The sequence below is a fragment of the Nyctibius grandis genome, chromosome 5 (genome assembly GCF_013368605.1).
Source record: "Nyctibius grandis isolate bNycGra1 chromosome 5, bNycGra1.pri, whole genome shotgun sequence".
In the NCBI taxonomy this organism is placed as follows: Eukaryota; Metazoa; Chordata; class Aves; order Nyctibiiformes; family Nyctibiidae; genus Nyctibius; species Nyctibius grandis.
Genome location: NC_090662.1, coordinates 46,287,908 through 46,315,767, shown reverse-complemented (window position 1 = coordinate 46,315,767; position 27,860 = coordinate 46,287,908). Strand labels below are relative to the sequence as shown.

General features: G+C 36.9%; 1 protein-coding gene across 1 annotated transcript in view; it reads right to left on the bottom strand.

Moving 5' to 3' along the window:
* Positions 1–27,860, bottom strand: part of NAV3 (neuron navigator 3) — a 269,185-nt gene that overhangs the window by 76,434 nt on the left and 164,891 nt on the right.

The window sequence follows — 27,860 nt, the reverse complement described above, 5'->3', positions numbered from 1 at the left end:
CACAAGCAATTGCTTTGGTTAGTATAGTCTACTTCCATGTTTGCCAAATGAGTTGCAAGTACACTAGTCTACTGCAGTGGCTAGGACTGAGATACCCTCAGTTATACTGGATAGTTATTTAAATTAGCCAATAGTGCCTAAAAAAGCAAAATCTCAAAATTTAGACATCTGTGAAGTAAGTGGCTACCTGGAGTGTAAGACGATCTGTGCTCAAGGTGTCTACATTAAATGTGACTTAGGGAGTCAAAAGTGAGCATTTAATCTCCTAGGTAGTCAGCAGACAAAGGCAGGTGCATCCAAAAGGTAAGCAGGAAAGACTGGAGGGATATCAGCAGTGTAGAGGACTTAAACTAGATGCCCACAGTAGAAAGCTTGAACTTAGTACACCTTTCCCACTCTACTCATACAAGTTAAACCCTGCAAGAGGAAGACAGAACTCGTTGACCATCAGTATGTCTTAAGCTAGTCCCACACACGTAAAATCCATAAAAAAGGGAACACAATGCATAAATCGGCCTCCACAACACACCCCATGGAGGTGGACATTGCTTCTTTAGAGCACCCCAGTAAAGTGAATATTAACACACAGTCCAGGCTGCTGCCATGAACCACCCTCTCTGACACTCACATTTCAGGACATGTTTCAGGAGAGTAAGGTAAGATTTAGCCTAAAATAAAGACTTTATAGCTACTTCCCTAATTGACTTTTGAAATGATCTCTTAGCTCATTAAGAAGAAAAGATAAGAAAATAATTGGACTGTTTTACTCAAAGCAACTCCTCACTAGCATGCCAATATATCAGCAGGCAAACTTTCTCCTTCAAAGTTCAATTCATCATGAATTAATCCATTTTAAATCTTTTACTGCGAGCTCAGCTGCTCATTATTCATGAAACAGCTACACTGACCCTTCACAGACAGATTCAAGATGGCACAGAGTTCATAAAAACAATACTTTGTTTCAATCCACAGACTGTGAGAGCAAAAGCCCAGGCCCTGAATCAAACCAGAAACTGGCAGGGGCAATAAATTTTGTTATAGCTATTCTATCCTCATAGCTAAATGAAAACATAGCCAGTTGGACTCATACTTCACCATCTTTTCCTCAGCAAGTGTAATGCTTTACCTGTCATACCCAAACAAGGCAACCACTGAAGCGTTAATCTTGAATTACTTTGAGGTCACGGATAGAAAATCATGTCATGTACATTTCAAAATGGATGCATTCAGCATATTCTAAGGACAACTGTTTACAGTTAAAAAGAATAGCAATGTATTTATGCATCTGCTTTCATTCAGTATCACTTTGGGAGGATTTTTTATTTCATGTTTGAAATTTTTTTTATAAGAAGATCCAATTAGAAAATTACATCCTACTACAGAAATTACTTCTAGCCCAAGAGCACAATTAAAGCAAAATGCATTTTTGCAAGGTCAATGTATTTCCACATTTCTTCTTCTAAGCATTTAATAAGTGCTTTAAGAAATAATTTCGTTTTAGAGCCTGCAGGAAAAAAAAATGAATTGATGGAAGATTTACATTTCTTGTGATAATTATACATACCTTGCAAAACCTGCATACCCACACCTCAGGATCTGAATAAGTCTTTGCCAGAACCCCTTCTGGTTTCCACTTATTTCTGAATACAACACTTAATCTGACATGATAGGGACAGCAGAAAGTCATTAAGTAGCTCTAAATTCATAACAGAACGTATCAACAATCAGAAGAAGGAACTTTGCAAAATGGAATTTAGGCAAGTGTTACTTGAATAAAACAAATATCCAATTAGAAAAAAAAATTGTTCCTGGAATGTACACTTATTTTTTTTGCATGAGGCAAATAAACAGCATCCATTTTTTAATTACATTTCAAACAGTCTATGGAAAATAGTAATATAAGGGATGAAGCAAGATGTAAGGAAGCAATTCCATCAAGAACTGTTGGCAATATCATAACAAACCAGGGGAGAAAATCTTTTGATGATGGAATTATCTTCCCACTGCTGTTTGTTGTTTTTAATGCTCTGGATCCAAGAGATGTTTAAGTTTTTCAAATGCAGATTCAGACAAGTTAATTAACATATATTCAATGGACATAAATAAACAAATTACAGTGCCTATACAGTTCTTCAGAAGTTACAAAAGCAATATAAAATGCTATTCCTTATTATCTCACAACTTTAAGAAGTAAAAATATCCTTCTTCACTTTGTATATTGCCAATTCACATCACCAAAAGTGAAGAGAAATGAGATCCCACAAGCATAAAGAAACATCTCATGGGATCCACATTTGTATTTGCAGGAAAATCATATTGAAACCAGCACCTTAAACACCCTGTGATAAGCAGAATTTGCCGTCACCCTTACAAACTGCCAGTCAGTGCTTCAGCTGGAAGGGAGGTACTGAAAACCCAAAGCTCTTTAATCAACCTTGTCTTTACAGTATACGAAGAAATCAAACAGATCTTCCTGATCTTTGTTCAGAGAACTTTTCCCACTAATTATTTGCCTGATGTCAAAGTCCTGATTGGTAACCTCCTCTGCTGTGCATAGTCTCTCACATTTAAGGATATTTGTTGCTAGAAATATCTGTCCTATTTTTGCTATGTGCAGAAGCAGGGATTTGTTTTTCCTGCTTGTAACCGATTAAATTCAATCTGAAGAAAAAAATGTACATAACTTAGCAGAAAGACGAGAAGAAATCTCTGTTCATTCTGGTCATGAATCTCCATGAAATAGTAAGACTAAACCCAGCAGTTTTATGCAGCTTTGCTGTCTGGGTAAAGCAAGGTTTGAAGTTGGTTTCGACTTGTGAGAGGCATTTGTTACCCCACATTGTCCTTTGCTGAGGATGGAAAGACATGGCAGGCAGACGCTAAAACAAAATTGTTATATTTAATTTGTAATTTCACACTTTTTTTTTAAAAAAAATCATCCTTTACAGTTGTAAGCTGACAGTAACAACTTAGTGCTGGACACCTCCTGTCCTTGTCACCCCATTGCAGCACTCCCTGATAACCTTCTTACCCATTGGCATGACAAGGCCCCAGAGCTCGCAACCCTGCACTGCCATCCAAGGAGCGGGGAGAGCACCCTGGGAGCGGGACACTGTGCATGAGCAGTCAGAAACACAGCCCTTCTGAAAGCATGGGATGAATTGTTTTCTGGGAAGCAACTGGAAGCAATGGGCTTCCTCCTACATATCCTTGTTCAATGTGCTTTTTCCCTGCAGTTCTCAAGACAAGGTGCTGGTTTGTTGAGTTTGGCAACAGGTTGCGACTGTGGGAAAAGCTGCTAGTTTGATGTCTAAAGGGGTTCTTAATAAAAAAAAATCATCCTTGAATCTCTTTGGGAGCTTGATCCACATAAATATTTTCAGATAACAGGGTAAGCCTAATATCTGAAGCCTAATAGGATTATTTGCTTGCAGTGAGCATCACAGCAACAACCTGTCTGACAAAGGACAAGTTAAGCAGAACACAAAGCTGTTTCTTCTCCTGCTTGTTTTTTTTTTTTTGCCAGGACTGTCACTTACACTTGTTGCTTGTTGCCCAGATTTTGCTGAGTAAAGACCCAGGTTACTGCCTTAGTAGAAAGTAGGAAGGGACTTCCTCCTGCGCATGACCTGATTTTTAGCATAATTTTGTAAGGAATGAAAGCTTCAATGCTCATGCTCTCTGCACATCTGGTCTGCAGGCCCTTGCTCGTCACTGCTGCGTGGGCAAAACTGCTGGCTGATTTTAATCAAACTTTGCAGCAAACAAAAAGACTCAAAAAATTAGTTTGTAACTCTCACGCAAATACACAGCCATATCAAGACAGAGGCAAAGCAGAAGTCTCTCTGAGAGGAAATGTGCAATATAGATTAAATATATCAGACATACATGATTCTCTACAGAAAATCAGACTGCTTAAAAAGAAAAAAAGGTTCATCCATCTTAGGCATATCTTTATTCGCTTTTTTAATAAATAAGTTCATGGAGCTTTTTTATTCAGGTTTGAGATTTCGAGGTTTTTCCTGATTTTTAATTCCTTCTAGCCTTTTCCCCCATGAAGGTCAGGATGCTGAGTTTAGAAAACACAGATTTCAAAACCAAACTTATTTGCAGAGGTTTAGTCATCCTAACATTTATTTGGTATTTTTTCAATTCCCCTGATGTTGAAGATTTTCTTATTCTGCTTTAAAGAGCTATTTGGGCATTTAGATTATTGACATTGGCTAGTTTTAGACAAATTCTGTTTGAAGAGTTTAATGTTATGTTTAATTGTGACTTGTACCAGGCTTTTTTAGCAATTCTAAATGCTATTCAGTTGCACCTTATGTTAAATTGCCACTTTTCACATGGTCATTAACAATAATCATTGAGTCATAATATTTTGATTCTGCTTAGAGATCACAAATCAGATCGGTTCTATCACCAAAAGTTTCCAAACATATATATTTGTTATTCCTTACACCAGTGGTACCCATAATCTCTTGAGGAGTCCCTGTGCTTATCATCTTGCCAATGAGGATAGGAGGTCGTTTATGGAACTATTACTTCAGGTTCCAACCTAATCCTCATCTAATTTTTAGGAGTCTGGAGAACAGAGGGTTGTAGGAGTGAGTTGCAGGCCAGATAAATTGGTCAGGTTTCTGGACTATGACAGGGCAAAACATCATGCAGCTATGTGGATTTAAAGCTAGCAGGAAATTTTCAATGAAAACATATTTGACAATATATTGATTTTTTGACAGAAACTGAAACATCTCACAATATTTTAAAAAAATCATGATTTGCTCAAAAAATGGAATAACTTAGAAACTAATTTATAAATTTCAGTCAATCTATACTTACGTTGTCATATTAAAATCAGAAATAACACTTTTTTTGCACTGAGAAAACGGGTGTAATAGGACACTGCAAATATTCTTTTTATATCTTAGTTTTCAGATGTTTCAATTTATTTCATTTGATATTTCAAATCATTATGGAGAGCTCTACTTAATACTGAACAGAACTACCTTTTTCTAAATTGAAGCACCTTCAATGAAATATTATACCATATGCTAGTCATATGAAAAAACATAGATAAGAAAATAATAAAAGATAATGTAAAATGGATGCTTTAAACAAAATTTTAAAAAGATATTTTCTTTTTTCTTAAATCAAACATCATACATTTTCTCTTGTGATAAATTAAAAAAACATTTCACTCATAATTTAATGCAAAACCAGAGCCAAAATATGAGAAATTCCTTTAAAATAAATGGCAAATTTGGATCAAATCTCTAAAGATATGTAACCAACAACAATAACTAATTTTTATGCATCCTAAACTTTTCAGTATTCTTCCTAGTACAGTGACAGATGTTTCCTGAAGACATTTCTGCATTCTGTTTTATAAACAATTTCCTTCAAAACAGAAGAACCCAAAGCATTTAGAAAATTGTAGTCCTTCTTCTAGATAACAGACTATTTCCCTTGGCTGTTTTTAGCTCAAAGTTCAGAGAAATAGCACATCAAAAGCACCCCACTCAGCTGAAAAGGTGGCAGCACTAATGTACCTCACTATGAGTTCTCTCCTTCCAATGGATGAAGGTACCGAAATTACTATTATTGACAGGTTGACTGAAAGAGAAAAATGGTGCTCATGAGTTCAAGACACTCTTGACACAGCTTGTCAGCATGGTGTGGATTGTAGGTTTTAAGAAGGGGACCCATTTCAGCCTCTGAGCATCTTCAGCAGGAGAAAAACAACACCTGATCTCCCTGTAGGCACATAAATAACTGCCTGAGTGGATTAACTCCCCTAATATGTCAGGATCTATCAAATGTTTAAGGAATTTGTTTCTGGCTGTTTCTCAGGGATTCTAGGTGACTGGGGAGCGTGCTGCAGTCGCCATCAAGGGGCAGAAAGAGGATTTTGTGATGGGACCAAATAACAAGTGGTGAATGATGGTGACAAAAGCCCTCTGGCTGGTCCTCCCCAGCCCACCATGGCTGTGTTCGTGTGCTTGAGGAATGGTAGCAGCAGACACAGACAGTAGGAGAAGGAGACTTTGGCACTTGAGGAACCTTGTCTATCTGCTAGAGCATTTGTGCCAGGCTCACTGCATCCTGCTGGAGCCATGGTTATCTGCCAGACACTAGTGGCAGGGTCCCTCCAGGCAGCTCACTTTGCTGCATAGGACACCTCATCTCAGAGCCAGTTTAAACATCTCTCCAAAATGATGATTACATTGGGGCTGCAAACTAGACACATTTTAAGTGCAACTTATCCTTGCAACTGTGTGAATTTTTAATTAAGTTTAGTAATACGAAAAGCACGTTTGATACTTATTGTTACCACTCAAAAAAACTCAACCCTAGGTGAGCTATGAAGTGGGGAAGTGAATCTAAAATTACAAGAAAAAAAGAAACAATGCATGCACACTGTTTTTTCAATGCAGTTTCTACATGTGAAGAAGATGAAAAAACCCTGTAATAGATAGGCATAAAGCCTGCAGTTCTGCTGGAAAGAGAACAGAAAGGACTATAGTCCTTTTTACCATCTGCTAGGAGAATTAAGAATGAAAAGGCTCATCTGCAATGTTGCAGACAGAATTAGGATGCAAGAAAGACATCAAAAGACCAGACAGCAAGAGATCGTAGAAATATGATGGATTGCAGTGAAGAGGGACACAAATCTCAAATCCTGCATGAAAAAGGGATGGATGTTACCTACAAAGGTCAGAGCTCTAGACATTAGCAGGGAGCAGAGAGTTTGGAGAATCGACTCGCTGCAATGTCTCTACTCTAGACACATACAGCTGAGATAAAGGCACTACAGACAGCAGCACAGGGCATGCAGCAAAAATCCTCCTGTGCAGTTCTAGCAGAGAAAGTATGCTGTCTTTACATTATTCAAATACTTTGTGTACTTACTTTTCACCTGAAATTGCCCTGGTCTCTCCCATTTAACCTAAAATTCAGATAATCTTTGCTCTCTGACAGACCACATAAAATTATCAGAGGCAGCGGAAATTAAAGGGCAGAGGGTATTGCAATAGCAAGAATATGCTATGGCAGGCTGAAAACTCTAGAGTAAACTTACCTCTTAAAATCCCCAACACGTACAATATGTACTACTACCGACCACAGATCTTCTACAACTAATCAATGTTTATAATATCTACAGCTTTTTCCCTTATAAAAGGTCTTTATTTCCATATCTACCCCCCTTTTTCCTTATCTACTACATTTTTAATTCACAGGAAAGGTACAGGATTATTGGCATAAATATAAATCACAAAATGTCCTAAAATGGTTTTGAAGGACTACAGTCGGGGCAAAGGGATAGCTAACCTTATATTGGGTAATAATCAAGACCATTGTGCTAAAATATAACAGACTGGATCAAGTATGAGAGGAGGAACATTTATGTAAGTATTTAATTGCTAAGAAACAGAGACTACCATTTTCCCATTGCAGCAGTGCAGAAGAAACCCCTGCAAAACACACTGCTCCGTTTTCTTGACTATATTGCTTCAGTCACTACAATACAAAGGAGCAGCAGTATCATCGAGGCAATTCTTCAACCGTCTTGGTATGTTTTGTGACTTTTCCCAAAGGAGCAGGAAAACCAGAAAGAACAGTCAGAGGACCTCTGACATTCCTCCACTTTTTGCTAACTCTCTGACTTGATAAAGACGCTTGCTCTCTTATCCTTCGTTCAAAGCTCTGATTTTCAGTCGTCACCTCTAATGTTGCCATTGCTTCTAACAGAACTTCATGTAATACTCAAGTAACTCCATTCTAATTTTCTGGTTATGAGATACTTAAATACAGATGATTGTTAAAAATGTGATAGTTATTTAATGAGTTAAAGATTCAATTTTAATAACTGTATTAAAACTCGAGATTGGAGAGAACACATAAATGCTGTTCCAAAGCAAAGTGGCTAGAGGGTACTCTACATTCAACAGTCAAGCATTGCGTGTGACCTTCCCCTCCCTTGGTATTGCTTCTCTTTCCCTGCTGAAGGATCTGATCCATGTACTGGGTTAAGCACACACCAGCTTTCGGCCTCAGATTCATTCTCAGAAACCTAGGCATCGAGCCAAAACATTGCTGGAATTAATGCTGGAGGAGTAAAAAGAAGAGAGTCACAAACCCAAGTCCAAGTCCAAAGCCAGTTACAGTAGTCTGAGAATAGACTTGCTCATGGGTTGACCAGCTGCAGCTATGGGCAGCTGCTCCCATGTACAGAAAAGAGAGTACGACTGTTACAGGTATTTGCAGAAAACATCACAAGATTCTTGCTTGTTATGACAAACAGGCAGACTCCAATGGCGCTTTGCTTTTTTATTCACTTATTCAAGCTTTTTCTTTAAAAAAAATTAAGTTTGCTTTCTCCTTCCTCTTATTAAGGTATGTCTACAAGTCAGTCATGGTCTGTCTGTAACATGACAAAGTCTAGGAGTCTCCTAAGGCTGACGAGCTGCTCAGCCTCCACTCTTTCCTGTAACACTACTATTCAAAGCAATTGGCATAGTTGAACATGACAGGCTGCTGGTTCAGGCCTCTGGTCATACTCGAATCTGTCAAATGCACAGGCTTATGCTTGGGAATGTTGCAGTGTGCAACCCTGGAAAATAAACAAGCCATTAAGGGCTCTCCCTTAGATTGTGCAGCATGTGAGTCCATCTTATTATATCTTTCTTCCTTTCCACTATCAAAATAGTCTGCCAGTAGAAGTCAGGATATTTGTTTGTTAAAGAAAAATGAAAAAAAAAAATCTGACATCTACTGATATTTGATTCTCTGTTTATTATTCTTTTATCTTATCAAGTACTTCAGTTTAGGTTTTCCTAACAAATTTTTGGCTGACTTTTTCATTGATTGTTTTTTATGATAGACAAACTTCTACCAGAGTTTGTCTGAAGGAAACATTCAGTGCTTTATTTATAGTTCTATTACTGAAAGTAATTTCTTTAAAATCCCTTACTTGGGACACTTGCAAAAGCAGAAGTCTCTTGGGGAAGAAATGAAACAAACTGAGACATAAGCAAACTTGACAAAATAAATCTGAAAAGCAACAACAACTGACAAAAATGAAATATATTTCATAAAGCAGTGCACAATTAAATGCCTGAGCCTAGACAGTCTTTTTAAAGGAATTAGGAATTCATAAGGATAATGCAAATATAGATTTTTATATTATAAAAAAAATAAAAAACACCTTTATGTTCTCAGCTATAAATCATCCCTAAACATCCTTGCCCTGGGATTAGCATTTTCCTAGGAGTTTCCCTTAGAGAAAAGAGATTTCTTTTATCATCAAACCATAACTTAGAAGGTTGTCAGCACTTATGAGTGATTCGAAATACCAAATTTGATTATATCATGTAGCAACATTTTTCTTTAGGACGTGTAGGATTTGGGTAGAGATCAAAATTCTCAAGCAAAGATGTGTAAAAATGTGACACCTAAGCAGTTAAGGACATCATTAAATGTTCTGATTTTCTCAGTTATTGCAAACCCTTCAGTCTGTCAAGAGACAGTCTGCCTAAAATTATAGCGAATAGTACAGCTGAGCAGGGAAAGCATGAAGGCCTCCTATTGCCTTTGCTTCTATCTAGCACTCCCAGCTATGAGACAGATTAATTTACCCCTTTACATTAGCTGAATGCATTTTTTCACTTCTTTTTTTATTTTTAAAGTTTGAAGCGGGAGGAGTTGGTTTACTCTAGAGTACTGAATCTCCATCTTTTACATATTGCTGCTTTTTATTTCTCTGAAACGGATGAACTTTACAAATAGTGAATAAAATCTAATGGGAAACAGCTAAAATGCTCTGTTTAATGCTGCTTGAAAAGACTCTTCCATTTCAAAGTTAATCTTTTCTAAGTTGGGTTCTGAATGCACGGTACGTCAAACTTAACAGCTTTTCCCAAAGAAAGGTTGTGCTTGATGATTATTTTAGGGAAGCAAGATCTGATGAATATTCATGTTCCGAACCTAAATTCACTGCCCCCCAGCTCTTCAAAACAGTCATTTGGTTTTCTCTGCCTTTTATAACATGTACGAAGTGCTCCTTGCAGAGAGGCTAGGTGACAAACAACAAGTAGAAACATGAAATTACCTTTTCAAGACCAGGTCGTCTCTCCTGAACTAAGCTCTACAGTTCTGTAGCAATATATATGTGGATTCACCCAAATGCTGTCTGGCTTAACTAGACTACTTCTTAAATTGATTATATAGTTAAATTGATTCAGGAGCTGTGTACAAACATTGAGGATTCCTGTTACCATTTGCATAGTATATATGCGTACTATCTATATGCAATGTCATTAAAATCAGTGGAAGTTTGGTATACATGTATTTTAACAGGTCACTCTCTACACTCATGTTTAGTTTCTGTGACTGAGAAGGAACACCTATAATGATCTGCAATTGGTCTCCTAACAGTTAAGAAAGTTTCTATTTTACCCTACAAGGTACTGCAGTATAACAGGAGTGTACAGAGCTAGTAAAAACCCCCAAATTCTGGACGCTCTGAATGACTGAAGAGAGAACACAGCATGAAGCTGGTATAAGAAAAAAACATAACCCAGACAGAGGAACCTAGTGCAGTATTAAACCAAGTTAGTCGTATTAAGTTAGATCAGACCAGCAGCTCATCAAATTCAGATAGCACCCTTCATGCAGCTGCAGACAAGGCTTGGTAACCCAGGTACCATTAAATGCACATTGAAAGCTGGCATTCAGTTCTTGTTTCTGATAATTCAGGTGTCATTTTGCAATCTCACTTTCTCATGCACTCCCATTTACATATAATATTCTTAGTGTGTATATAGGCTTCAACATGCAGTCTAGTAAGCTTGCAACATGCAGCACTGAGAAAGATAAGTCTTTGAAATGGCATGGCATTTCAGGGTGAACTGCTGAGCCATCGTTTTTCTAGCATGCCGTATTTCATAGCCAATATTACCTTGTGCAGATGAATGAAATTTTCTCCTAAGGCCACTGTATGCTACACTGCTCTATGAGTCTTTAGAGAACCTACACCCCAAAGACTAATCATTCAAAGTCCTAAGTAATAAGATCTTCAGTTACTCACATTTAAATGGCATGCAAAAGTTATTAGGATTGAACATGAATTCTCAGTAAGATATAGATAAGCACAGAATACTGTATGCAACTTCAAAAACAGAATAAAAACCTAAAGGAGCTTTCCATAGCTCAAAAACCTCTGTCAGTAGATAAAGGTCTTCCATTTTCCCTTGCTCATCCAGCAGTGCTGTGCTTGCTCAAGATTTTCTGTTTGGAAACATCACAAACAAATAACGTCGGGAGCAGGAAGGAGAGCAGCTGACAGTCCCATCGACGTGATGGCTGCCTGGCAGCGGTGATTAGAACAGGAGCAGTGTTGGTAGGCAAAGATAAGCAGGAGACAATAAGCAAATCCTACTTACACCTGACAATGACTAGTTTACCCAAGTCCAAACCTCTCTTTGTAGACTAGATGTACCTTCACCTCCCTCCATAACAACCCTCCCCTGGGTACTGCAGCGGTGACCTTTTCCTACGTGGCTCAGCAGCGCTAATCCACCCTATCACCCATCCCAGGAACCACTTCTATCTTTAACCTTCATACTAAAACCTTAGGTTTCCTAGTAAGCAGAATTAGTAGCTGCTTCCAGAATCAAATCATTAAGGCCAAATGAGTTCATCGACATTGTTGTCACTACAATGAATAACCTAATCTAAACTGCAGTAAAAAATATTGATTAAAAGGAAAGATTTTAAAGAAGTGGCTGCAGTTATTTTCAAGAAAGTGTCTGCAGAAAAATGGAACCTGAAAGCAGCATTCTGAAAAATTACCTTATTTTGATTTAAGTTGAATTATTTTACCTAACTTTGTTCTTGGTGTTTTCTAATCAGTTTACTGTAAAGTGCTCTAATTTAATTCAATATTCAGGTATTTGATGGATGAAAACATCCTTAAGCATTTTTCTGCTACTATAGTGGATATTTTGTCATTATTCTATGAATATTTCCTTTAACTTAATGATATATCAACAGTGCAATGAATATTAAAAACTCATCAGTGACAACAATCAATGCGAAATACCAGAATTCTCCTGTTTCCTCTTGTTTTATGTGCCAAAAAGATTTTTGAAATTGCTAAATCTTATTTCAGTTTACTATTTTGTCCAGCAAAATGTTTATTACAATATGCTCTGGGGGTTCAATAGGTAGACCACCTACGGTGTGCACATGGTTGTATAATACCATAAAGTGAGTCAGGAGATTCTTCTCTGTGATTAGATAAGGAGCTCTTTCTGAGTTCTCACATAGCAGGTCTGGGAGGCCTCTGTTATTTTATGGCAGAAATTAGCTATCAGCAAGAGGGGGTATTGAAAGCTTTAATAAATAGCTTTTTCCAGAAATCTATAGCAAATGCAAGGGAGCTACACTACTGAAAAGCAGCAATATGCCTGGCATGTTCTGTTTCATCACATCTTGACAGTTTGTCAAATATAAGAAGTTTCTCTTCAGACATGAGGATTATGTAAATAATATACACTTGAATTTATTGAATAAAGTGTCAGAATTACTAAGAAATGACTTCTTGATTCCCCGTGCATCGTATTCCCATAGTGTGGTTTTGCATTTAACCTCTCAAATCGACTGATACTCCCTTCCTGCCTTCAAGAGTTCACTGAGCATCCTTTTAAAGTGTTTCCCTGCTTTTTCTTTTAAAATGCTAGGATGCTTTTTGTCCAGATACATCAGATTATACAGTTATCAGGGAACATTGTTCCCTGTCGTTGTTACTAAGTACTAATTGTACCTTGATAATTAACTGCTGCCTTACAGATAATCAGTGGAATGCTTTATCAAAATGGATGCAAACATTACTATCTGATAAAAGCATCTTTTCTAATTCAATTTGAGTAAGATTATGAAATCTATCACTTTTCTTTTTATTATTGTTGTTATTGAACTCAGACTATATTCTTGTTTCCTTTGACTCCTGGCTCTAATATTATTTTGCTTTGCTTTTCTGATAGCTATCTCACATACATTTCTTATATACTGATATTTTTTATTTTAGTATTTTGTATTACTGCATTTGAGAAAATCTATATAAAAGCCCAACCCATGGAAAAGAGCCAATTTAACAAGATGCTGTGGGCAGACCATAAAATTGTTACTAAGGGAAATAGAATATTCACGGTGAGGACAGCCAAACATCACTATTTAGGAACAGTGCAGAATTAGACTAGATGGAACAACAAAGGGGCTTTCTAGTCCAAATCTCTAATTTCACAGCCCCACCTTCTCCTTACAAAATACCCTCAATTAACTTTTTCATGAACAGTTTCATTACATCTATTTTAAGCAGACTATTTCAAGAAGGAGTTCTGCTGAAAAGAAAATAACACTTAGTACTCTGAAAGAAGAGCATGACTGAATCATTAAGGAAGAGCATTAGGTGATGGCTTTGACTGAATTCAAACAATGGCTGTAAAGTTAAATTTGTAGAGGTTGCTTTGGGTGATTATTACAAATAGTTACCATAAGATGTATTATGATATCTTCTAGAAATAATACTCATATTTTGGTCAAATATGCTGCCTGCACACTGGAGCAACATGCAAATAAGAGTCTTTGCCCCAGAAAGTTTATGATTTACATAGTAATTAGGACATGACAAGGTGAGAAAACACCCAGGGTAAGTGTAGAAGAGTCGGTAGTGATCAGATGCAGAACCGAGCAAAGAGATGAAAAAGCCAGATAGAAGTTGTTTGCCTAATCAATAACATGAGAAGTAAAGGTGTAAAGGGCAGATTTATCACATTTAATAGGAAGTACACATTTTCCCAGTGCAGAAATAAAGCACAGGAAATATATGGATGCTTCTGAGGCAAAAATGGGTATAAGGCTTTTGAAAACTTATCTCTGGGGGACTAAAAGCATGGATAGTCAGTCTACAAACCAGCAGACTCAGTAATCCAATGTTTAAGAAAAATAAAAACCTTTTTCCTCTATTTCCCTAATTGCAAAATAAGGAAAATACTCAGCACCAGGATGCTTAGAGTATCAATGAATTCTTGTAAATCAAGACAACAATAATACAAAATATTAAACACTGGATATTTCCTAAGAATGGTGATGGCAGTATAGTAACAGAATATTTCCTTCCTTTGTCATTGTAATGAGAGGAAAATATCAGCATATGCTGACTGTCCATTTCTATTTCTGATATATACAGTAAGATATAATACCAATTAGGTCTAATATACAGCACTATGCTGTCAAGCAAAAATTAGTAAATAATTCGCAACTCTGAATGACACTGTCAGGGTAAATTTTTAATTATCCAGTTCATCAGACTGGATCAACAGCTTATTGAGCATAATGTATCTTTGCAAAAGGCTTTGATGAATAATTTTACTCTATCTATAATCACTAGGAGAATGTTTTCACAGCTTTTTTGTCCCTTTGGCTCATAGTGTCATTATTTATCTGTTAGCTCCCTAAGATGACTCTTATGCTTTATCCTTCACGAGCTAAAAACTTAGCATGCTGTGTCATTGCTAACCATTTAAGGTCACATCCTCTTAGCTTTTAACTCCTATCAGTTTGCTAGGTGATATTCAAAGTCCACCAGCTTTAGGCACAGAGCCTACATGGATGGCGACAGCACGATGAGGCAGCGCAGCTCGTGAACACCACTGCTTTCTCCACTAACAACATGCTCATACACTTTACACGTAGAGAGACACTGATATCGGTTTATACATGACTACACACTCACACCACATCATAGATAAACACCTGCAGGCAGGATACATACAGGCATGTATCAGTGAGCTTTCCTGTGAGTTGGTTTGGAAAGATACATTCTGCCTATCCTGGCGCCTCTCAACTGTTCCACTGTAATATACGGGTATATATATAATGTACCCATTGGTGACTTACCGTGATAGGCTTTCTGCAGAACAGAAAAGTAACATTTGGAGTACATTCAAATCTTGTGTGGCTTAGGGGTGAGGCATGGTAAAGAAAAAACCCAAGGTTTTGCCTACTTGCAAACTTGTCTACTACAAAAAGTATACCCGTTTCTTTGGTCGGCCTTGGGAAAAAAAAAAAAGTCCATGTAAGTTTACTGCACTATGACAATTTAGAAACAGTAACTGACATAGTATTAACACAGGAATTTCATACTTTTGCCCTTCTTGCCTGTTAAGTTAGAGGTTAATGTCTGGTTTGGTGTTTTGGTGTTGTTTTTTTTTTTTTAAGGTAAAGCAATTAAATCCAGGTAGCTTGAAACAGAGTACACTTCTTTAATAATGATTTAATGATTCCATCAGTGCCGTATTGTGTTTCCTGTAAGTATGGGCTGAAATACAGATGTAAGTTTACTATTTTCTTTTAGCTAAAAGAGGAAATATTAGCTTTTTGTAGAGGCAGAGACAACCCATGTCATAGTAATTTTCCTGCCTTGTTCTCTGATTCTTCTATTAGAAAGTCCCTTAATAATTAAAGCCCCAAAGCACCTGCAGAGTCTGGCTGAAACCCAAAGAGTGTTCATCCTTTTCCAAAAATACTGCAAAACTTGTGTTATTTCGTCTTGGAAAGCAAAGCAGACTCTGCATTTAAATGATACAAGGGGCAATATGCATCTAAAACAGCTGATTGCTGCCAAGAAGGTCCACAGTGTAGTTGGAACCTGTCAATGTTTGATATTAAAAATGAAAAAATTCTTAGGCTTTGAACTTGAAAGTCAAAGTCTATGACACAATAAACTTTTGTGGAGAAGGTAAGGAGACCTCTGGCCAGCTGGGTTTATAGCAGTAAATGTGCCAGAATCTCAGTCAGGGAGATAAGCGGAGCTGCCTTAATAAATCACTGCCAGAACAGCAGCCAATCACACTGGATCTCTCTCTGACATCCTGAAGCTCTTGTGTCTCCCATAAATGTCATCTTGAGTTAAAGTCAGAACAAACCAAAAAAGCAGGGTTACTGCTTGGCTGAAACTGCACACAAAAAAAGAACAAAAACAAACCAAATGAAATAATAAAAAAAAATCCTCTATCAGCTAGAAAGCTTCAGGAAGACATAGCAACAATATGGCACTCCCCATCTAGCCCATAAATTACTCCAGCTAGACTCCCAAGATTCAGAGTCAGATCACTAATATGAAGATGGAGATGGCCCCAAATGCCTTTGATATATAGGGGGAAAAAAGATAAACCAAAAAAACCCCTCATTACAAGGGGAATTCTTTCCCCCTTTCTGCATTAATAGATGATGTCAACACTTGAGTTGGAGAGCAGACTAGCAAGTGAGAGATGAAATAAAAATACAGGTGCAGACAGCAGAAACATTTGAAGCCTGTTGCAATTAGTTAAGTCCCTGTCAACTTGGGAAACTTTGTCCCACTCTCAGGCTCCAGCCTTCTTGGCTATTGCGTTTGTTACCACCCACTTTGCAAAGCCAAAGTAATTTTTTGAACATAAGCAGCATTTATCAGGATGTCAAAGGCTTCTTTCCAAACTGAATACTGGCAATGGCCTTTCACTATTTTTTCTCGCTCCTGACTACTGCTCCTCTCTCTCATAGTCCAGCCAGCGCTTATTACACAAGTGTACCAGAATGAACCCAAGTTTTCATAGATCAGTGTAAGAGGTTAAAATATAAGCTGGAAAAAGACAGGGCTGTTGGAATTGGTACACTGGACAAACATATGAGACCACAAAAGCAAACCTGAAAAGGAAAGGTGATCATCTTCACAAATACAACTGGGAAACAAAAATAGGTTATCATATTTACTGAAGCAACAGAAAGGGAGGGATGAAATGGTGAACTTGGATTTCAAAATGGTACCATCACTGAGCTATAATCCCACGATCAAAAATGCAGTGGTGATAAATTTAAAAAGAGGGGATCACTATGGGAAAATGTAAGGGAAAGTCCTATAGCTAATTACTGAGTAACTAATACAACTATCTATCAACAAGGAGAATTAGAATTTATTTTGAGTTATAGTCTATCCTAGAAAGGTGGAACTATAGGTAAGAGCTTGGCATCCTCTTCTTTGGTAAAACAAATAAACAAACAAAACCAACAGATGTTGGATATAAGAATAAACATCCAAATGGAAGGAGCTTGAAAAAGTAAAAAAAAAAAAAAACAGAACCCAAAGAACACAACTACTAGAGTACAGGAAAGCTGGTCAAACTGAAAAGACACTCCAGGAGGTATAATGGAATTCAATACTGCTTGAAAAGAAAAATGGAAGGAGAAAGAAATGACCAATGTGATTTCAAAGTTCAAAGGCTAAAAAAGTCCTTTCTAGTAAAATGAAAATGGGGAGGAAACCAATTAATAATACAGCTTCAGCCAAGTCTTGCAAGCAAGAGATAACGCCTGAGAAGAAGCATCATGAAGTAATGCTATCCAAATGGGAATATAGAAGGCCTTTATAAAAATATCAGAATAAATAACTAGCACTAGGAAGAGAAACCCATTAATAAAAGGGGTTTGACTTTAAATTAGCAGTGACTCAGAAGTAACTGAGGTAGTGGCTTTTTTTAAAAAAAATCCATCTTCAACAAGAAGAAATTAAAACTCTGGCAAAAGTTCAGCTTTAAAAAACCCTTGCTTTACCAGTGATAATTTTAAAAAAGATTTCTAAGATTTATCTTAAACTTTACAGAAAAATAGCAGATGGAACAGCTTCATAGAGAAACATCAACATAATACTATCTTTCAGGAAATGCATGAATGATGCTATATGTTCTTGTCCAACAATAAGTCATTTCACAATACAAATTGCCAAAAATAAGTCATTTCACAATACAAAAATGAAAATATACTGTGAAACCAAAAAAGCCTTGAGCTTGTTTAACTAGTGGAAAATTAAAGGAACCTGAGCATTAAAGTGAAACGATGTATAAAGTAAAAGACTACAATTTGCTATACACTATATAGTCAATTATTTATTTCTTATTAAAAACAGTTGCTGCCACATATTTTTGTAGAGCCTCTGATGTTAGCTTCATGAGATTTTACTTTGATTAGAATATGAAGCTAGCTGACTCTTAGGGCTTGCACAAAGTCCTGATGGCGCTGACGCACAGACTTTATTACAAACTGGCAGCTAAATACGTCTCAGAGAACTTTGAAAATGCAGCACAAAGGAAAACTATCAGTACTTTTTTGCCACTATAGCATATTACTCTAAAGTACTATGCTGATAAATGTCTTTCCATTCCTGACACAATAAAGCACTGATTTATCTAGATTTAATACAACTTTCCTCCTTTATTTCATTTATCTGGCTAAAGTTTACACACTAACTTACTGCAGGTTAAATTCCCTGGTCCCATCTCAGTTGCACTCAGAACTCATCAATGCCTCCAGGCCATGTCTGGTTTTCCACAATCTGGGAACGAATGAAAATTAGTGAAATGCCTCTTATAATTGGGAGCATCTCAAAGGGTTCTTGAGTGACCATTTGGCTACACATAGCAGCTGGCAAGAGCTGAGGCATGAAGCTCAGGGAGCCACACCACCTCTGCTGAGCTCTTAGGCCCTTCTGAGCTGCCAGCAGCGTTGCAGGGACACTTAGGGCTCTCCCTGAACCTGGCCAACGTCCTCTGCAACAAAGGGCCAATCATATTCCTCTAAAAGAAGCCATAGGATGCATGCCAAAAGCAGACACAACAGAAATGCTACGCATTTTTTCAGTCAATAGCCTATAAAATCATTTCAGAGCATCCCAGCTGAGTTGGATGAGGATGTTGCATGGTCTTATTTTGTTGGCATAGTGACCAGAGCTTAAAGGCAGCCACAGAGGCATGCACACTGTACTTGTCATGGTACCTATACTCCTCAGTGGTCTCCTCAGTATCCTTTTGGTATCTTTTATGCATAGCTTCAGCAGTGTATTTAGAAGAACTTCAGGTGTTAGGAGACATGATAATCCTCCTTTAGTACATAATTAGGAACATGGCTTGCTTTTTCTTCATGATGAAGTCCCTTCTCTGCTGTGTCTCTGGAAGTTTCCTGCTCTGGGTTCAGCCCGGCCAACAGGTCACTTTCTGACTGCCCTTTTAACATATGCTCCTTTTGAAGAACTGCTTAGAAAAGTACTAAATAATTTTGAATACTCTCTGGCCAGCTGTAAAGAAAATTTAGAGTGTGGTAACACAATCCTTTTCGGGAGACCCACAAGAAAAAGGCATCATGGGGGGGGCCAGTGTAGGAGGCTGTTCCATCTTTTTTAGTGGGGCCAAGGATTAAGATGCATATAATAAACGTTAGGCTGATTAAATATATTACGGACCCTCAATATTCTCATGAGACTGTTTCAGAAAAAATACATACACATCTTCTAAAATCACAGTGGTTCAACATACTGGTGTTTATTCTCCTATCATGAATAGAAAAAGATGGGGAAGAAGAATAAGATTCATGTCTAACTGAGTTTCCTTAAAGAGCAAAGGCTTTCTGTGACATGAACATTAATCTACAAATTTCTCCTGAGGGAATTCTCCAGGGTCAAATGAAAAGAGAAGGTAATTTGCTAAATCTACAACTTAAGCATGCAGCTCTTGAATCTAATCATGTACCATTCAGGAAGACCTGACAACACGTTTGGTGTAATCTCTATATTATGGCACAGTTTTTGCAAACAATATTTCGGAAAAACATTTGGAGATAAAATAGAAGACAATTAAGTGTGGAAGATTCAGCTGTTTTTAAGATCACTCAGGTGTATTTCTGTTTGCCTAAGATGAATAGTAAACATGTAAAAATCTAACACTGTCCTCTGAAAATCTATTTTTATTTACAGTTTTGTGACCTCTATAGTTCAGGCAATCCTGAAATTATCAGATTGCTTACAGTCCTAATTTTTGTAATCAAAAGGTCCTTATTTATTTTCCTATATTTCCTGTTTTTCTTTTACACCACATTTATGTCCTGATAGCTGGGCTCACGTTTTCAAATACAAATCCTATAAAACTAAGCATGAGATACTTAAGCTGAGTTCACTCTTCCTAGGATTTATGTTGGGCTCTTATCTCAACTTCTCCTTGCAAAATGCCACTAACATACCAGCAACAAAACATTAAAACTGCTACTCAAACAAGATAAAGTTGTTTCCCAGAAACAGCAGAATTTCCTAAGAAATTAACTTGGAGTCTTGATAGTCTCCTCCCAAATATATGAATTATTTCACATAAAATGACAACAACTGTCCTTTGTTCTCTGCTGTATTATATGAATGGACTTAGCATGGCACTGATAATTAATCCTCATTTTTAAAACACTGGTCTAAAACATCACAGCTGCCAGAGAGGGGAAAAAAGATGACTTCATATCGTGTGTGTATTTTCCTTGAGCATGGGACTGATGAGAGGCAGCTTTGGGTGTCCATGTAGTACAGGGCAGCCACTGGATTGTTTTATACCATACCTAGTAAATTTTACAGGGGTTCTTTTAAAGGTTTAAGTGAATACCTGGATATATATCATTATGATTTTTCCTCTAGGGGTACCCACCATATGGGTGGTGGGGAGGGAACAAGGCAGGAGGTTGGAGAGCAGGAGACACCCTTCAAAGCCAGATTTATAAGAAGTATTCACTTTCTAGGAGGATCATCCAGGAAAAAAACCTCAGCTCCCTTTAGTTAGAATATATTTATAAGAAGCTGCAGCTGGTGATCAATTCTTAATGCTACTTAGGATATATTATCTAGATAGAAATGTCTTTCAAAACCTGTGATCTACTGAAAAATAAAGAATAAACTATTTTTTTATCTTTTTCTTTAATTTTAAAAAGTTTAAGGGTTGATCGTAATTTGGCATCCTAACAATTACCTATGACAAGGCCACAACTGTGAACCCAGAAATACACTACTATCTTCTCAAAAGAGAAGCTCAAAGACCTTATTCCTTTGGCACTTCAATACTTTGTGAAATGAACTCGGTATTTGGGTTTCACTGCTACTTTTACCGAGAAAGGACAAAAGCTAATGTTTTCAGAGTGGGGCATGGAGAGTATCTTGCAGTTTTAAGACGACAAATACCGCATCGTTCAGTTCCCCCTTGTATCACAGCTGTGCCTAGTGAAAGAAATGGAGCTCCTGTAAAGGAAACAGTGGCGGCTCCCTGAGTAAGCGTTAGTCAAACCCACTACAGATGGAGGACCAATACTGCATGTATCATTGCTGACCATCTGCCTTCAGTATTTATTGCCTTTGTGCTGAGTTGTACAAAATAGCTGCAGCAGGTCCAAGAATCTGACAAAATATCACCAAAGTAGCAATCCAAAATTAATAAACTATCTATCATAAATTTTCTGTGATGTAGGCTGTTCTTACTGCCCACATTGGAAATCCGCAGAAATTGAGTCGGAGTTCTTGGGGCTCACTTACCACTACTCAACAATTCAGTGGCATGATGGAATGACACTCATACACATAAGCCCAGTCTTCTTAAAATTTCCCACATTGCCAGTCCAATAGAATCATTCCAAAAGAAAATATGATGGGTAATTTTATGGAAAATAGCTGTTTAGGGAAAGCTATTGAAAATCTAATTAGGATATTAGCTTTCACAATTTATCTGGAAGGCTCTGAATTATTGTTCTCAACATACTTATTTTTAATACACAAAAATTATTTTTCCTACATATTTTTCCATTGAGTTTATCTACTTTATATTCATCCATTTCTCAAGAGTATTGCTGATATCATTAATTTTAATGATTAAAGAGACAGAGAAGGAAAGATGTACAAAACAGGGGATCATAAATTTCTTTCTGTCCTGAACAAAGGGAAAATACTTGTAAAATAGAGCCAATTCAGTTATTTTTCACGCATCAGAAGATTTGGGTCATACGTGGCACACTGAGGCAATTCTTTTCATGGAGGGGAAGGATTTTAACTCAAAGAGGAAAACTAATAATTCTTTTACCTTAAACAAACATACTGATTTCTCTTTCAATAGCTTTGCTGTACAGAAACTGGTTTTCCTAAAATGAAGCCTTTCTAAAATCCCTCAGAAGGTAACTCCTTCCACTAAGATACTGTCCCTGGATGACAGTACGTCATGTCATGCTGTGGCTGATGTAACTATATAGAGGCTTGCCACCTCACTGCACTGCTCCACTAGAATTTATTTTATTTAAAATTAAAAAAAAAAAGCCAGAAGGTTTGTTTTCTTTTTTTTTTTTTAATTCTTGGAAACAGTCATGGCTCATCTTGACATAACCCAAAAGCTAGCTGTTGAGCTATGTTCCTGGTACAGTCAATAGAAAGAGATAAGAGCCTCCAGATGGTGGTTCATGAGTCATGAAGACACCTTTCTTGATCACTTGCCTCTCGTAAAGAATTACATGTCCTCCAGTCACCCCAGACACAGAACTCTCATTAATTTTGTCTACATTGGTATTTGAATCTGGCAATAAATATCTTATAGAAAGATCTAGGCTTGATTTAAAAAAATGATGATATGTACAGCCTACCTTTACTCCTTATGTCTTGTTCCTAAAGTTCACAATCTCGCTACTAAAATTGTGTGTGCATTTCTAGTTTGAATCAACAAATTTTCAGACTTTAGGCACTGGCTATCAATATTAATCTGTTCATTGATGAACAGTCAGAAGATATGTAAAGCATAGCTTCATGTCTTCTGTCTCTGTAGTTTCTTTTCCAGAAACTGGTTCAAAGCCTATCTATTTGAAATATCTTAATTTCACTTTTAAGTCAGAATACTGAGTGATCAAAAATTGTTGGTTATTACAATATAAAAGACTCTAGCTTATGTCAATAAGGTTTATTTCTAGATAAAACAGTTTGAAGAATGACAAACACCTGTTCTGTCAATTATTGTACTTCCCAGGGCAATACAATTAATTCCAACACTACATCTGCTTTGCAGTAAAGCAATTGTTGCTTTCGTAAATTTACCTACACAGCATTTAATAGGGTTAGCAGCCATTTTACATTCTATTCTGCAGTATGAAATGGATCTAGAGCATAATGCATCCAAAGGGAATATAAGAGAAAGTTGAGCACATTGGAAATTAAAGCTGATGCACACAGATAACAGACTAAAAGCTTATTTGTTCAGGTAGATTGTAATCAGTCAAAGCTATTTTTAAAATTTCATTCAAATAATGTATTTTAGCTTATTCAATCCACTAAGCAGGTTTGAATTATAACTATTCTGTATCCTTTGTAAAAAACTTCTGTAAAATGCATTGAGGGTTCCACTTTAAGTATACACATCTGATCCTGCTTAAATTGTTATGACAATCTTTTTTTTACAAAGGAAGTCTTTGAAGACTTAATATTTTAACAATTAGATACAGATGAGATTAGTGCCATAACTTCAAAAGAAAACAAACTCCGAGCATATTACTGCACCAAACATTTCCCTGTGCGGAGCTGAGGTTGTCACAAGGGGCTCAGGAGGGGCAGGAAGCCTCCAAAATGACGCTCAGAGAACAGATTGAAGAGGGAGGATCATCTTTTCCTCTCTCCATCAAAAGACTCAGAGGTGACATAGTTAAGATTTATAAGTAAAATGTTGATACAAGCAAACGGAGGGATTTTTTTTCAAAAAGAAAAGTTAACACATGTTGCCCTCCACAGCGATCATCCCTCAGTGAGGGGTATTCTCTGCACTGGCTGGCAGTGTTTCTGCCATGCTGCATCCTCCCCAGCTTTCCCTTCATGCTTTCTCCCTTTGAACACTGTCTTTAGCCAGCCGACAGGGTTGAAAGTCCATTTATTTTTCAGAAAATAAAAGGTTCCTATGTTTTTTAACCTGCACAGCTTTAGATACATCCTCCTTTTAATTTTATCTAATCATAGATAATCCATGCCCAGCTTTCAGCTGGATTCCAGCTATCTTTTTTAGTGAGTAATGATGATGTTACCTTGCAATGAAATTGCCAATCCAAAATGCATTGAACATCACTGCTTTCCTGCAGCCCCAGGACAGAGAGTAGTACTGTTTTGCTCTAAGACCAGCACATTGCAAGGGAAAGGGTCAAATCTTTGCAATTTTCCTCTTTTGCACTGTGAGCAACCCTTCAGCTCAAGCAGCAAACATGCACTTGCACCCTTAAGGTGCTAAGCTTCATTTAAATTTATCCTTCCTTTCACCTACCTGTTTTGTCCACCTGCCAACTAGGAGGAAGAGCGGGTGAACAAAACAACAGCAAGCAGCTGTCAGAGCAGATAATTCTACCCCTTTATCATTACCTCTTGTGGGTACAAAAAAGTGCACCATGATGTGGCTCTCCATTTTTTTCCTCTTTCTCATCATGTTAGAGGTCTGCCGAAGCTGCTAAATCCAAATGTTCTTTAAAGTGAACTTATACCTAATAAAGCCAAGGCAAAGGATTTTTTATAGTGTTTCAACTGAATTACTTTCTATAAAAATGTTAATTGGAACATTCTTATAATTCATATCTTTTGTTTGCCAAGCATGCATGTATATGCATACCAAGAACTACTTCAATCTGGTAAGTAGTTGTTATAAAAACAGTTTTTTAATAAATGACTTAAGTAAGAAACAAGAATATTCTACTCCATAAGGAAGTAGGTCTCTGAGACAATTTAGAACAAAAGACAGCTTAGTGATCACAAGCTGCTGCATCTCCAATATTAAATTATCAAAATCACAATTTTTATATTCAGTTTCATGAAGCATCTGTCTAAAATATGCCATGTTTGTTAATGTTAGAACTGTAATAATCTCAATTGCACCTATTTTATTGCAAATTTCAATACGATTTTTGTTTTAATAGCCGTGCAGGAGAATAAAATTACAACATTTTTTCCTCCAGCTGTCAAACAAATCAAGATATTTTAAAGAGCTTCATATATTTCTTGACTTCAGGACTCAAATATATATCACACAGGAGATTCAAGTTCTTTAATTTTATATTGAGCCTGGGGTATTTGGGTAATGATTTAAATCTTGCTACCCATGTTTTCTTCTAACACAAAGGAGACAGTACATGAGCCTTTGCTGATAACAATGAAATACAGTAGTGGACCAAAATGATGCTGCTGCTGAAACTGTAAACTGCATCTTAGGTAGTCGTTATTACATACATTGGTACTCTCTTCAGAAGTAGATTACAATCAAAAGTGAACCATCTGTATTTTTTTCTGAAAGGAAGTATTAGCAATCTGTTATCATATGATAAAGTCCAGCCTCACTTCAAATAATTTTTAAGTATCATCTAAATCAAACTTTGAGATAAGCAGAAATAAAGAATGCAAATGGACTGCCTGACATTAATACCTAGCTTCACACCATCCACTTTGAAAACGTAGATTGTTGAGGATGTTAAATGTGTCAGCTGTAAACAGCCAGCCTTTGGTTTAATGACCCTACAGCAAACTATACGCTCAGCTCATTTAGCATCGCATGAGAATGTAATTCGCTTCCATTCCTCACAAAAGTTTAAAAATTTATTTCCATTAATTCCTTTTTCATATAAACTGAAATTAGTTGATATTGTCCCTCTTTCTGTCACTTGACAAAAAATGAAAAAGAGAAAAATTCATTTGTCATTCATTTCACGTAATCATTTGCAGCTTGGTCTTGTTTTAAAGTAAACATCTGCCATGCACTGCTCTTGCCTTTTCTGAATGTCATTTCCTCATGTAAGCTGGGTTCAGAGAATTGTGTCTGCAGACATGATGTTGCAGAATCAGGACAGTTTAACATACTAACGACAGCATGCTAACAGTGCAGTATGTTTATGTCACTGATGCTAATAAAGTATCTGAACCTAAAAACTCACACAGCTGTTAAATGTTTCCATGTTTTGGTTTGTGGTTCTATGGGCAATTTCTATAGATATTTAAAGCAACTAAGGATAAGAGGCAACCTCATAAAATTAGATCAAAGTCCAGTTGCTCTTACTTTATGTTGTCCAAATCCTTGCTTTTGAAATCATGACCAGAAACAAAGTCATACTCCATTCAAATACCATTCTTTCTAAATTAATAATGCTGTACAAAATCATATTACTGAAAATTTTATTTTTCCTTATGCCTTTGCAGATAAGGTATTTATCCTCAAAGGATACTGAATACTTAACAACATAATGAGCCAAAAAAACAGGAGTGCTCCCTTTGACACAATTATTCTGCTCTTCATGCATGGATACACACATATTTATGCTTTAGGTACTTAATATGGCATCCTTTGCAGAAAAAATAAAAACCAAGATACATGTTGAAACAGATAGATACCTCTAACTAGTAACTTTCTCAATAGCCTAACAGATGCCAAAATGAGGAAAGATTTACACCAGTGATTATGAAAATGCAGGATCATTGGAGAATAATAAAAGTAAATGGTGGGAAATGTTAACAGCAACAGCTGTGAAAAGAAATTACGGAAGATGAAAAAGATTATAGAAGAGAGCAACAATAGTAAAAACAGTTTAAAATTTAAATTGCTTCACAAGAGAGATTCTTTAATTATAGTTTGTAGAGATATTTGAGTAATAACTGCAAAACCAGGTATAGATATTTATAATTATTTCAGTATCCTAAGAACCTACTAATACTGTAAAATCACAGACAGGAAAATCATAGCATATCACACGATTGGATGAACCATGCTGGCTTTAAGTTCTGTAATGACTTTTTTAGGTTGTGCACAGAATAGCAATCACAGGCACACTTAGTGGTGAAGACAGATGCAAAGGTATAGAAGTCTCCCTACACAGCGCAGTTGACTTGTAGCAAAACTCAGTTTTGCCCAATAAAGTCTTAGACAGCAAGAAGTAGGTATATCTATTTTGCCTTTTATTATTTATTTATTATTTCATATCTGTGAGATGAATGTTTGTATTATTGCCGTAGACACCACTATCTCGAGCTGGAAAGAGATGAAATGTTGGGAGACAGACGAAAGCATAGAGGGCTGAATGTGTGAGCACAGTGAATGGCACTAATTCTGTGCTATATACATTTCCTTGAACTATCCGTAGTAAATCCCACTCTGCTACCAGAAGCAGCAAAGAGAACAGGTAATAGTTACAACATGTCAGAACAGTCATCACATCAACACCAAACTACATGGACACATGGCAGAAAGCACAGTATTAGTGCAGTACTGAAATATACATTACACAGAAGCATCTGGATAGAAAGGCAATACATAAAGTATGTCTGTCCACTGAACAACATTCCAAAAGGTTAAATTCCAAACGACATCAGCAATTTCAATGTGCTGCCAAAACTTTACAGCATGAGAACAGGCATTGTATTCTATTAGGATTTTAAGTTACTGTTCATGATGTCTCTCAGCCTTTTCTGACACTACCAACCCTATGAAACAGGGCTCCTAGTCCAATACCCCTTTGAACTCTGAAAAAGTTCCTTTTCCAAAAGTACAATATTCCAACTCAAGGCTCATCTACTCAGACAAACACCAGAAGAAGACTTATAGTCATTCGTGCAGGAAGTTAGTTAATAGGCTACAGGCAAAATCTGGAATTATTTTATTATAATTATAATTAATAATGTATTATGGTGATTATGGTTTGGCTGAGAATAAACAGGCCAGCCTGAGCTAGTCTGAGATAACTGCAAATCTTCTGCACATGTGACAGATGGTGGAAGCATTTTAAAGACTCCCTGTGCACAAGAACTCTGTGTAACGGGAGCTCAGATTCAATGCAACAGCAAAGTAGCTGAAGCAGGTCATGATAAAAGCACATGAAGCAGCATAAGCTACCTTAAAAGCTTTGGGCTTCGTTCAAAGAAAAGGTGAAAAAAAGAACAGTGCATTCAAGGGATGAGAGGGGCAAGTAGTTGCACAACTTAT